Below are 13,456 nucleotides of genomic sequence, written 5' to 3' on the forward strand. Positions count from 1 at the left end.
CAGTGAGAGCCCGCTGAGCAGAGGAGCGGCGCGAAGGAGCCTGTTACAGCTGGCCAGGAGAGGTACAGCAGGCTGAGAGGCTCCACAACAAGGTCACTACTTAGTTATATTGTTCTAGTCCCCTTGTCTTATATGACTAGTCGGGCATTCCACCTTCACTCCAGAGATAATGGCCAAAGCACTTGACCGTGCTGGTAAGAATTCCTGGTGCAGGTCACACACACACTGTTCCATTCGGGACCTATATTCCAGCCTTCCTCCTGGCCATGGTCGTGCAGGGTGGCTCCGGCAGATTGCCATAAAGATCTCAGGCAGCAAAGATCACGACCAGGCAGGACCACAAGTGCACTGGATTCTGGAGACAGACTACGTGCATCCGAACCCCCACTCCTCCATAAACCATTCGCTGTGTGACTGTGAGCAGGTTACTTCACCACTCTGTACCTCGTTTCCCTCCTCTGCAAAAATGCAGGAACCTTAGGGAGCCCTACACAAGGGTTTGCAAAGGTCCCTAGCACTTGACGACTTTTTCTGGATTTCTGGCTATATCCTTAGAATGCAATCCAGGAAGTGGGATCACCAGGTCAGTCTAGATTTGTTCGGAAAGCACCTTTGGAAATCCCAACAGTGGGGTTTCATTCCAGTTGTGCCCACAGAATCTTTAGCTCTATTTCATTAGCCTAAGAAGAGGTCCCAGAGATCCTGAAAGGCAATTTCCCTTTCCTGTGTCACCCCGGAATTGCCACTGCTGCCCCTTCTGCCACGTGTTCATCCAGCCTCTGGCAGGGAACAGCTCCTTGTTCCTAGGTGACCCCTACCTTCCTTGCCTCCAGCAGAGAAAGCCTAAGGCCCAGGGCCCCTCACTTTTATTTTAGATCCATAACTTGGCATTAACCCCAAATTGTGTAAACTTGAGGCTCACAGAACCTGGAACTGCATCTGTGCAAACCCCTGAATTACCTCGTCTGTTTCTCCCATTCCATCTTCAGCATCTTGGGACAGAGCACTTGTCTTATTCACTGTATTTCCCCCAGTGCTCAGCAGGGCTGGGGAGGTAGGGGACACTCAGTGAGTGCCCGCTGAATGAATGAATGAATGAATGAGTGGGAGGGAAGGAAGGACGAACACAGCCGGGCTCGAAAGCCTCTCCCTGGCGCCTGCGTGCCTTCCTCGCGGCTCTTTTCCTGCAGATCTTACCTCTTTTCCACCTGACTGCCCCCAGCCAGGTCTCCCCTTTTCCACGGCCACAACCCAGGCCCTGCAGCTGCTGCTCCGTCCTCAAATGTTATAGCCGAGGAAATGCCACCACTCTCCACCACTCTCCATTGTAAAGTATAATGACTGCCAGGAAGTCCTCTTACCCTATCTGAATTCCTTGGCTTGCCTCCCTTCTCTGGACCAGCTGGTAACGTTTCTTTCTTTCTTCTTTTTTTCCAGAGGAAATGGCTAAGTTCTGAGGGAAGGGGGTCATACATGTAACCCTTCAAGTGTGAAGGGAGGCAGCAGAGAAAAACTAGCCTCCTGGGGCGGGGAGGTAAACAGAGCCACTGCTCCCCTCCACCCCTCACTCTTCCCTCTCTATCAGCAATACACTTTGGTGCCATAAACGTCTCCTAAGAGAGACCCCCAAGCCCCCACCTAACATCACACCCTTCCCTGACTCCCCGCCAGCCTGACCCTGTCACTCTCCATCTCCTCCTAACACAACTGCAGCCATCATTTGTTATATTTTTATCTTTTTTCTCTTGTTTGCTATCAGAACTCCCTATGTCAATGGTCTTTTTGCCACTCCTCGAGTGACATCTGGCACACACAAGGAGCTCAGAGATCTCTGTTGATGGCTGCGTGCAGCCGGCATTTACCCAGCGCCCGCTCGGCGCCCGCCCTGCGGGCAGCTGGGGTCCCGCGTGTTTACGCCCAGCCCTTGGCGGCCCCCCCGGGAGAAGCCCACTGCAAGAGCAGAAAGGCCACCTCCCCGGAGGCCTCCCCGGAGGCCCCCAACTACGTCCTGACCGGACTGAGCGTAAACACCTGAGCAGCCGCCGTGGATTCCCAGAGCCGGCAGCCCCGCACAAGCCTCAGGAGCTGCACACGCAGCCTCAGCCCGCACTAGGCAGGCCAACAGGCGGCTCCCGGCTCCCGGGAGGGAAGTGCGGGGCCCTCGAGGTGACCTGGCTCTCCTGTCGCCGGTGCCCTGCGGGATAAACCCACCCTCCGCCCTCTGTTCCTGCTTCCCCTGAGAGCGCCGCGCCTCCCTGGGCCTCCTGCGCTGCTGCCGTGGCTGGAGTCCCGCAGCACGCGGCCGCCCTCTTTACCAGCTGTGCAACTTCTCCGTTTCATTTCCAGACTCTCCGTCCTTGGGCTCCCCTCTGCTCTTGGGACCCCGGCCTGTGGGCAGTGACATCAGGAGGAGGGGCCTGGAACCAGGTCTGGTCCTCAGCTGGCGCTTAATAAGCCCGGGGCTGATGACACTGGGGACGTAAAACGGTACAGCCGCCTGCACCGGGCATCGTCGGAAGGCACCGCTTTCTGAGAGAGGATTTTTTCAGAACTCAAAAATGACTGACCTGCAGGGGCTTTCTGAGAAACGGGTCAATGAAACATACCCTAGAGACCTGCAGACAAGCAAGAGCTGGCTGATAAACCAGTTTCTGCCCAGTAAAGACAGCTGGGGGTCTCGGGCAGGTGGCATCTGCTCCACCTCAGGGAGGGGAGGGAGGCTGGAGACAGGGTCCACCCCAGGGGCAGTGGTTCAATCAAGCATGCCTATGTGGTGGAACCCCGATAAAAGCCTGCGCCCCTGAGGTGCAGGTGAGTCTCCCTGGCTGGTAACACACACCCCATTGAAGAGAGCCTCCCAGAAGCTCCATGTGTGAGGCGCCCCGGCCCCTCCCTGTGCCTCTCTTCTTTGGGCTCCCTAGCCATCTGAGTTTTTGCTCTAACGTAATTGTTATCGTAGGCATTGGAATTTCCTGAGTTCTGTGATTCATTCTGGTGTACTGTCAAACCTGACAGCTGTGGGAATCCCCGAATTTGCAGCCAGTTGGTCAGAAATGAGGATGGCCCTGGGAATTTCCACACTGGGGCTGGTGTCTGAAGTCAAGCCACTTTTGTGGAGCCCGTGCCTTATTCATGGGGTAGTCAGGGTCACAATTGCCCTGCGTGGAGGTCTGAAGGCGAGGGATGGTATCCTATCAGTGTTAACTTTCTGGCTTTGGTAGTTGTTTTGTGGTTAAGTAACAGAATTTAGCAAAGCAAATGTAGTAAACTGTTACCATTTGAGGAATCTGGGTAAAGGATATCTATTCTTGCAACTTATCTATAAATTTATAATTATGTCAAAAGAAAATAATTGAAAAAAATTTTTTAATTTAAAAAAAGTGTTCTGGGTTAATATGAATGAGAGAAAGTAAATATAATGCTTAACGTAAGGAATGGCACAGTATATGTGTCCAATAAATGAAAACTATTATTATTATTAGCAGAGCAGTACATAATAAGCCTGAAGTAGATAGCAAATATTATCACCGCTATCCCCATATCATGAGCATCATCTTCATCATCATGTGCTCAGTTCTAAGACAGAACTGAAAAATTACTAGTTCTTCTGACAGTGTCTATGTTAAACATCACTTCTGAAAGTCTGTTATGGAAACACCTGTTGACAAGGCATCCCGCATTCACCTGGCTTGAAGTCCACTCAGAGAAGCAAGGGGGTGGACGTTCTCTGGTCCCAATGTCTAGGACCTGCCCAGAGGTCTCATCAGTTGACTCTCTGCTTTGTTTTTGATAGTGTGTGGGCAACAGAAAGATGAGAAAGCCCATCTTAATGTCCAACCTGGGGCCTTTTTCCAGACATGCTGACCACTGGAAGCCTCCTCTCTGTTCCCTCTCAGGACTCATCGATGATGACTGTGTGTCTCAGCGACCAGCCCTTGCCATTCCCCAGTGCACACTGGTTGTTTGCCAAGTTAGAGCCGCCTGTTATGACCCCAACCCCATCCCATCAAGATGGAGGGTCTATGTCCAGGCTACAGCTCTTCCCACATGTCCACTGCATAGAACCATCTGAGCCTAGTTCACTTCTGAGATGTAGCAAGTTCCCAATCTTTATGTTTCTTGAAAGAATAAACGCTCCTTTCCCTCTGACTTTTCTCTCCACTCTTCCTCATTCTTCCCAGGTGCACGTGTGCCATATCTTTAGTTCATTATCTTCTTCTCCTTGTTTCTTATCTCCCTGGGCTGAATCTTCAGCCACCAACCCGAACACTGCGGTCCTTGCCTCTTGCCCTTTACAGATGGGCCCACACTGCACCTGACCTGCCTGTGAGCACTGAAGCGATCTTTATATCGACAACAATCTATTTACATATACAAAACTAATAAACCCCAAGGCCCAGGTAGCTCAGTTTCTCCATGGAGTCACATATAGAAACCACAGGTGGAGAGCCAAAAAGGAATTCTTTAAAATTTAAATAAATAAAATAATTCTATCCTTACCTAAACACACGCACTGGTCCTCACTAACAGTCACAAAGAAATGCACCGCACAGATGCACCTCCCTTCCTTCTTCCTCCACCTGTTTGCTCTTATGCCCACACTGGGTTAGAGATGGGCAGAGCGAAGGCTGGCAAGCCAGGTGACTGCAGTTCTCCAAAGTCAGTTTTCTGCCATGGTGGCAATGTTCACCGTCTGTGCTGTTCAAAGTGGTTGCCACCAGCCACATGCAGCTTTTGCACACTTGAAATGTGGCTGGTGCAACTGGGGGACTGCATCTATAATTTTATTTAATCTGCACAACTTAAATTTAAAAAGCTACACAGAGTGGCTATGTGTGTGCAGCTCAGTTCCAGAGCAGGAGTTGGCAAACCTTTTCTGAAAAGGGCTAGAGAGCAAATATTTTAGGCTCTGTGGGCCACAAGTCCCCTGCTGGAACTGTTCCACTCTGCTGCTGTGGCACAAAAGCAGCCAAAGGCAATATACATATGCAAGCGACTGAGCGTGACTGAGTTCCAATAAAAGTTTATTGACAATAACAACCCGGGCTAAATTTGGCTCATGGGCCGTAGTTTGCTGACCCAACCAGAATGTCCTTCCCAGGTCTTCTTTGGGAGGTGAGGCACTTGTCATAGAAAGGCCTACCCCAATCCAGTTTTTTGTTTTTGTTTTTAAAATTTTTTAATTTCTTGAAGTACATCACTCATACATAGACATACATAAACAATAAGTGTATAGTAATAGTTGTGAACTAACAAAACATCTATAACATCATACAGGACTCTCATACCTCACCCTACCACCAACACCTTGCATTCTTTTTAGACATTTTTAACTATTGATAAAGAGCATCGTCAAAATTGTATGGGACCCCTGTACAATGTTACGCATGTTTGCTTTGTAGGTTCACAATTTTTACTATACACTTATTGTTTATGTTTTGTCCTGTTTTTTTTTCACCAGGTTCATGAGCACTCAGAAGGCTTTCCCTTTAAGAAAAAGAGTGGAAAAGAAAAAGAAAAGATGGAGAGGCGGCTCCATCAGGCCTGCTCAGAGAGCAAGTATTTGCCTTCCAGGGCACTCCCTTTGCGTGGGATATCTCTGGGAGAGCAGGTCAAGTTACAGAGAGACCAAAAAGCAAAAGGGAACATCTCTCCTTCCAAGTCATCCGAGAAAGAATCCGGAAAAGGCCACCCAGCCCTGGCCGCCTCCCACCTGCGTGGCGACATTCCTTAGTCACTTACCTCAGGAGGCTGAGAGACCATCCATCGCTGGTCCTCGAAGGCAAGTGTCCTGGAGAAGAAGCTCAAAGCACTGGCTCCTCACAGTCCCTGGAGATGCTAATTGCTTCGCGTTGGCATTTCCAGTTCAGAAAGTTTCCGTCTGCACATGGTACTCGCTGGAAGGAAAGAAGAGGAAAGTTGAAATCAATTTAGTTCATCCACTGTCTTTTAAAGATGGCACAAGATAATTAAAATGCATTGACCTTTGTCCACTGACTCACTCAATTATTTACACCAAGTGGTTTTTTTTTTAAAGATTATTTTTATTTATTTCTCTCCCCTTCCCCACCCCCCACCCTGGTTGTCCATTCTCTGTGTCTATTTGCTGCATCTTCTTTGTCTGCTTCTGTTGTTGTCAGCGGCATGGGAATCTGTGTCTCTTTTTGTTGCATCACCTTGTTGCGGCAGCTCTCCGTGTGTGTGGCGCCATTCTTGGGCAGGCTGAACTTCCTTTCAGCCTGGGCGGCTCTCCTTACGGTGCACACTCCTTGTGCATGGGGCTCCCCTATGTGGGGGACACCCCTGCGTGGCACGGCACTCCTTGTGTGCATCAGCTGCTGTGCATGGGCCAGCTGCACACGGGTCAAGGAGGCCCGGGGTTTGAACCGCGGACCTCCCATGTGGTAGACGGACGCCCTGGGCCAAGTCCGCTTCCCCCAAGTGTTTTTTTTTAAAGAGCCCCCGATTCTGTTCTACACATGGAGCCAAATGCTAGAGACAGGAGGGTGAAGCAGCTAGAGCTCTGTCCCTCAAGGAGATCAGACTGGCGGAGAAAACACAGACAGACAGAGACTTCAGGGAACTATGATACAGGCACGTGGACTGTTCGGGAGAACGAAGGAAGGAATGACAAACTCCTTCTGAGAGAAGAATCTGAAGAGGAGCAGATATTTTTAGCTGCTACTTGGTTGAGGTACAAGAGAGATGCTGGCTGGCAAAAAGAATAGGGTTGGGAAGCGTCTCCAAGGAAGAGGAGAAAGAAGTATGTTAAGACTTGAAAGTGAAAATCCTGCATGGAGGTGGAGGACCAGCTCTGCGTGGGGCATTGGGTGTGGGGTTGGGGTTAGGATGCCCCAAGCACAGGCCAGACGGGAGATGGTTCTTCAAGACTTGATCTGAGAATAAAAATAAAAACCGAGGCTGTTGGAGGAGCCCTTCTTGGGCCCCCAAGCTGAACAGAGAGGCACATCACGGTCAGTTTCTCATCAGATCCTCAGGAAACCGCTAAGGGGGTCCATTTGTTATCCCCCTATGATGGACGGGTGACTGTAGCGTGGAGAGTTTTAGCGGGTGAACTTGCCCGGATGGCAAAGGCGGTAGGACGATGGCACTGCACCCCCTGTCCACCTTCACCCTGGGGTGGCTACTGCAGATGCTCCCTGGCGGACCTCCTTGCAGGGTGGGTTTGCTTCCCCGCCCATTAGGAGGGGTGTCTCTATTCCCACCTTTTGCAGCTGAGCTTGATCACATGGCTTTCTTTGGCCAATGAGCTAACAGCAAATGTGACACAAATGAAGGCTTAAAAAGTGCTTATATATAGGGCTTGCCCCGTTGCCCGTGCTGCTGGAAACCATTCTGTAGCCATACTAACAAGCCCAGGCTGGGCCCTGGGAGGATGAGGAACAACACGGAGGGAGGCCTGGGGTGGCCCCACCGAGGCCCAAGACTTCCAGAAGACGCCGTCCTCAGCCTCCCAGCCCCCGCGCCAAGCTGCCCAGACCAGAAGAAGTGCCGTCATCCCCCAGAACTGGAGAAATGATAAATGCTTACTGTTTTAAGGCACTGAGGTTTGGGCTGTCAGTTTTGCTGAGAAAGCAAACTGATTCAACTATCAAATCCTCTTCACACTGCAGTGGCGAGCGAACCCGATAAACCTGCCTGTTAGAATGGTTTGCCTGTGTTGGTGATTGTCAAGAGCTGATGAGCGCCAGAACTAAGGCGAAGTTTGGGTGAGAGGAGGAGTGGGAGATTTCAGAGCTCCTTTGGATGTAGGATTTAGCGGCTTATCTGAAGCCTGATTTGTCAGAGGGCACCTGGCTCGAGATGTCACTTGTGGAGTTGACAATAAACAGATCCCTTTGGAGCGCGTTGGTGGGGCAGGATGTTTACACGGAAGACACACAAACATGGCCAGAGTCAAAGCAGGGAGGGCCCCAGATCTCAGGGAAGAGAAAGCTAGAGGAATGCCGCGTCGTGGCAGGAAACACTTGCTTTACTGTCCCTGCGGTGGGAAATGAGAGTTAAGGTGGAGCACGTGTCGCCACGCCACAGGGTGCCATTGCCACCGACTCCAGTCCTTGTAAACTGCAACCTCCCATCGCTGACCGCAGCATCCTCTTCCCCTCCACGCCTGAGTACTCCCCGCTCATCCTTCAGATTTCAGTGCAAACGGCGCGTCTCAGAGACGTCTTTGCCAAGCCCCCAGATAAGGTTAGGCAATGCCAGTGTAAGTTTCCAGAATTCCCCGCACTCCTGTAGAGCATTTCCCACTAGACTTAACTCCATGGGGCAGGATCAATCCGCCCTACCCACTGCTGCACCGTCTCCACGGGAGAAAGCCCACTGGGATTTCTTGAATGAAAGAACGGAAAAAGCAACTCCTGTGCCACTCCTCCAAGGTGCTTTTTCAGTACATCCCCTCCCCACTCCCGGCTGCTGCGGTACCCTGGGATAGGCGTGGCTTTCTTTGTGTATCTTCATTCATTCATTTATCCATTGTTCTTTGATTCAGCAAGAATTTACTAAGCACTGGGCATTGCCCTCTTCCTATTGCTTTCAGGAGGCTGAGCCCCTTGAAGCAGGGTGGAGAGGACCCGGGGCTATGTGTTATCATTAGATTCTCCCACCCTTACTCCCATTGGATATTGTGTGGACACATGACTGTTGAATAAATGAATGAATGAATGAATGAATGGCTGAACAAGCAGGTGAATCCTGGAGTATAGTTGGATGCAGGTGATTCGTGCCTTAGCAGGGGCCTGTAATTGAGTTTGGGTGTGATGCATGTCATGCAAATCACTGATAATTATCATAATGCAATAGCCTACATGTAGACATACATACACAAACAAACATCCTGCAATTGTCCCATACCATAAGACATAAGGGGGGAAATCTGCAAAGTCTATTAAACGCGGAGCCCTGCTCTCAATGCAGGCTCAGGTCCCCGACTCCACAGCCTGGCACAGCGCTTCCCCCCAGCCCCTCCCATACCACCTTCAAACGGTCTGTCCACCTGGGATCTTTGGTTAAAGCCTAAGGCTCTCCTTGGAGCAGAGTATAATTCTGAACCAGCTCTTTCATTCGCCTTGAATTGGCTTTTTTAAAAACACAGTTAGCAGTTGCACTGGATTCCAAACCCCAAACTGGCACGCTTGCGTAAGCAGGGCTTTCACAGGCCATGGCTGTGGCGGAGGTGCTGCGCACCTTTCACAGGCTCACGTTCTCAGCTTCTCCGGTGTGTGCCGGAGCGTTGGTTGCAGAGAAGGTAATGATCCCACTGCCTTCCAGTGTTTATCCCAGGACAGCTTAATTAGCTACTAGTACTATCCTGGCTTTCATTTTTAACTGGAGCCCTGGAAACCTTTTCTAAAATGCCACAGCCCATCTCTCTCCTCTGCCACCATGCCTCTTCCTACAATCATTCCCTGTTCCCCCAATGCTTCCAAGCTGGCTTCCAGTGGGGGGGCAACTAAACTCTTCCCACAAACATTTTGAAGTATATTTACACACACAAACCATACAAGGAAGACCAATCAGATGGAATCTCCATGTTCTGGGAAGTCCAAAAAAGTTCACGTGATTTTGCAAGATGGTAAACAAGGAAGAGGCTGGCACGTCAGTCCCACATGGCTGCTAGGCAGCGCAGGTGGACTGCGGGCTGGGCCTTTTGACCCTTTCCACTCCCAAGCTGACTTCCTCTCATCCTACCTCGACCCACTTGATCCCCCTCATTTCTGTCCACTCGATGGACAGCTACTAGGGACCAACCCAGGCGCAAAGCTGGATCTCCTAAGCTTCAACAAGGAGACCTGGAGGTGAGAAAAACATCTACCAACTCTAGCTGGAGCACAGAAGATTAGAGCAAATTCCAGGCCAGCAGACCGCGGTGCTGCTCTCTTGCTCCTGTTCTGGACCCACAGTCATTCCTTCTTTGCCTCTTGTAGTGGATCCACTGTCCACAGCCCCCTCAGGCCACCTGATGTTCCAAACTTCTTCTGGGCAATAAAACACAATAAATCTCAGAAGAGGTTTTGTCCCCTGGTTTTGTTTCTTCTCCAAGTGGGTCAGGGGATTGGAAATAAGACTCTATATCATTCCTGGAGAAGCAGAACCAGTTGGCTTCATAAATCATAGCTTTCCTCTCCAAGCAAAAATGATCATCTGAATAATTGTCCACACTGGGCCTGCTGAAAAATGCTGCTGCATTTTTAAATGACAGGAATCTTCTCTCAGGGCGCCTAGGATCATATCTTGTTCCAAAACCTGGGACCTGCTGCTTGCGGAGACAATTAGGGGAGGCAGGGCAGATCGTGCTATGTGATTTTAGAAAACCAAGCTAATACTCTCTGAGTCTTAATTGAGCCATTAGGTAAAAGGGAGGTTTCCCCTGCTTCAATTACTTTGCAGGGCTGCGCTGAAAAGTAAACATAAGAGTAGTCAAGTAAGAATAGCAGTAGCGATAGTAGCAGATAACATTTCAAGAGGCTTACCAGCACCGTGCTACACTAAGCCCTTTGCACCAGCAGCTCGGCTGAGCCTCCTGCCAGCCCTAAGATGGGGAGACTGTTATTTTCACCATTCTGCAGATGAAGAGGTGGCAGCTTGAGCCGATTAAGGAGCTCGCTCAAGGTTGTACCCCAGTAAAGACTGGAGCGTGGGTGATCACCCATTCCCTAGCTGGTTTCCACTGTGAAGTCCAGGACTGAAATGCAATTTACTTCCCATCGGCATCACTGAGCCGAGCGCTGTGCTCTGCCCTGGGAGGGACGACAATACACTGCCGGGATCTGCCCCAAGGAGACCTGGACACAGGCCGTGACATGGGCACGGGGAGACCACACCGCTCTGTCCCCAGCGGAAGTTCAGTGCGCGTGTGGGTGGTTCTTTAATCCGAGTTCCTATCCAGGGCACGATGATCACAAAGAAGGAGAGTAAGCCCGAGGCTGCCTGGCCAGGTCTGTGCTGAAAACCAGTGACCCGGAGGCGTGAAGGCAAATACGGCAGGCGAGCGGGGGACGGCGAGAGGCCTGGACAAGGCTGGCCTCAGAGCTGGGGTGCCCAGCGGGGCCGCCGGCCGGGCTTCCTGTGGAGAGCTGAGGGCGGAGGTCCCGGTGGGAGCCCCCCCACCCTGGCCAGTGCCGCGGGACCAGGGAGGCCGGGCGCAGAGGCCCAGGGGCCCCTTCCGGGGCTGCTGCACCTCCTCTCTAGAGGCCGGGGGCTGAGGAAGCGGGGGCTGCTCTGAAAATGAAACAGGACTTGGGGCAGGAAGCTCAGGCTCGTTAGGCCAGGAAGGTGGTTTCCTACCTGTGTACTTGTGACCTCCCTCCGGAAGGGGTTCAACAGGTTGGCTTCCTCATAGCAAAGTGGAGTGTTACCTCAAAGGCGATTTACTGGCTGATTTACTAGGGAGCCCAGGCGCTTCTTGTTGTAAACAGCTGCCAGGGATCCGGGGTGGCGCGGCTGGCCGCGCACTTGTGTTTCAGTTGCATGAATTCATTCCAGCTTTACAGCAGCCCCGAGGTCAGCAGTCTTACCCCACTTCACAGATGTGAAAATCGAGGCTCCAAGAGTTAAGGAATTCGCCCAAGGGTACACAGTTACAAATCAGCACAGGTGAGGTTCGGGGCTGTCTTGAACTCAAAATCCCAATGTTTGTGCTCATCAGCTTTTACACTAAGCTGCACCCCAAGACGGAGCCGCAGGGCTGACGTGACCTTGAACCCCTTGCTAAGAAGCCCGCCCTGCTCGACCTGCCCCGCTGTCATCCTGCCCCGGCAGTGTGGCTTCATGAACGGATGTGGCTGGCCGAGCTCACCCCGGAGCAGAGCTGAGACCATCCAGTCCAGCCCTCTCTGCCTTCAGCCCCAGCAGGGGAGCCCGACACCGCAGGAGCAGAACCCCTAGAGCCCAGCTCCTGCTCCCACAGGCCTCGCCCTCGGGCCTCTCCAAGTCCAGCTTCTCTCATGTGTAAAGTGGAGAAGACGACACGGCAATGGTGACAACGAGGAAGAGAAAGAAGAGAGAAGAGACAATAGAGACATACCCCGCCTGGTCAGAAGCAACAACACAGGGACATGGCAAATGGCCCTGCCACTGAACGTTGTCTAACCACTGGGCTGCCCACTGGGTGGCGGGGCCCCCCTGACCTCAGGGGCTAGATGAGGAAGGCAGGGAGCGCCCAGCAGCACTTGGCACACGCATTCCCGAGAACCCTCTCTGCTAGCAGGGCGTCTGGGGCAGTGTGGAGCCCCAGCAAGCAGTGCAGATGAGGGCCATGTGGTCAGGGGGTCCCTGGGCACCTCACTCCCCCTTCACCCTCTCTCAGGACCGGCAGCCTGGAGGCCTCGGCTTCTAGAACAACCTCTACAAGTGGGTTGGGAGACGGCCTACCGAGGGAACGCCCACAGGGAGCCTTCCAGAAGGATCCGTAAGCAAGGCAGTGGAGATGCCAGGAAGAGGGCCCTGGGGCCAGGCTACTCTCGAGCAGGTGGCCTGGAGGGGCCGGGAGGACGGCTGCGGAGCCCGCTCCTGGGACCCGCTGACTCTCAGCGGACGTGGAGGACCCTCCCTGGGGGAGCACCTACTGTGCGCCAGGCCGCTCTCCAAAATTTACCTTCACAACCATGCAGGTGAGTTCAACATCCATTTTTCAGAACCTGAACTAAGTCACCCGGCTGCTCGGGGGAGACGCCTGGGCACACAGTGGCCGGGCCGGGCACTTAGAGGACTGCGGGGGTGGGTGCCACGAGTGTCCAACCTCTCAACCTGACAAGGGGGTGGGGTGGAGGGACGCAGAGGGCTGAAGGCCAGAGAGTGGACACTGCAGTGACGCGACCGAGGAGGCCCAGGATAAACCAGGGCCGCGCCCCCTGCCTGCGCGGCCTGGGCAAGCGTCTCCCAGGACGTGCCCTCCCCACACCTGCCACCCCTGGGCCAGTTCCGACTCAGGCGACTTTTTTTTTTTTAACACATTTTTAAAAATTAAAGTTAAGAGATCACAAAGAACATTACACTAAAAAACATAAGAGGTTCCCGTATACCCCACTCCCCATCCCCACCCCCATCATTTTTGTAAATTGTATTTTTTGAAGATACATACATCACAAAAAAAGTTACATTAAAAAAAACATAAGAGGTTCCTGTATATCCCCCACCCCCTAACCGCACTCCTCCCACACCAACAACCTCCCCCATCACTGTGGCACACTCATCGCACACGGTGAACACATTCTGGAGCTCTGCTGCACCATGTGGATAATAATTTACCCTGTAGTTCACACCCTCTCCCAGCACATTCAGTGGGTCATGGCAGGATATATAAAGTCCAGCATCTGACCCTGCCATATCATTTAGGACAACTCCAAGTCCCGAAAATGCCCCCACATCACATCTCTTCTTCCCTCTCCCTGCCCTCAGCAGCTACCGTGGCCACTTTCTCCACCTCGATGCTGCA

General features: G+C 52.1%; 1 protein-coding gene across 3 annotated transcripts in view; it reads right to left on the reverse strand.

Annotated features, from left to right (window-relative positions):
* The window catches only part of ST3GAL1 (ST3 beta-galactoside alpha-2,3-sialyltransferase 1), a 90,252-nt gene that overhangs the window by 62,667 nt on the left and 14,129 nt on the right, over nt 1-13,456 (reverse strand). For all 3 annotated transcript variants that reach the window (XM_058276078.2, XM_071208049.1, XM_004467585.5), the window contains exon 2: nt 5,743-5,897. The gene's annotated coding sequence lies outside the window, so the exon portion shown is untranslated. The remainder of the gene's footprint in view (nt 1-5,742; nt 5,898-13,456) is intronic.

This window comes from Dasypus novemcinctus, chromosome 14, assembly GCF_030445035.2.
Source record: "Dasypus novemcinctus isolate mDasNov1 chromosome 14, mDasNov1.1.hap2, whole genome shotgun sequence".
NCBI lineage: Eukaryota > Metazoa > Chordata > Mammalia > Cingulata > Dasypodidae > Dasypus > Dasypus novemcinctus.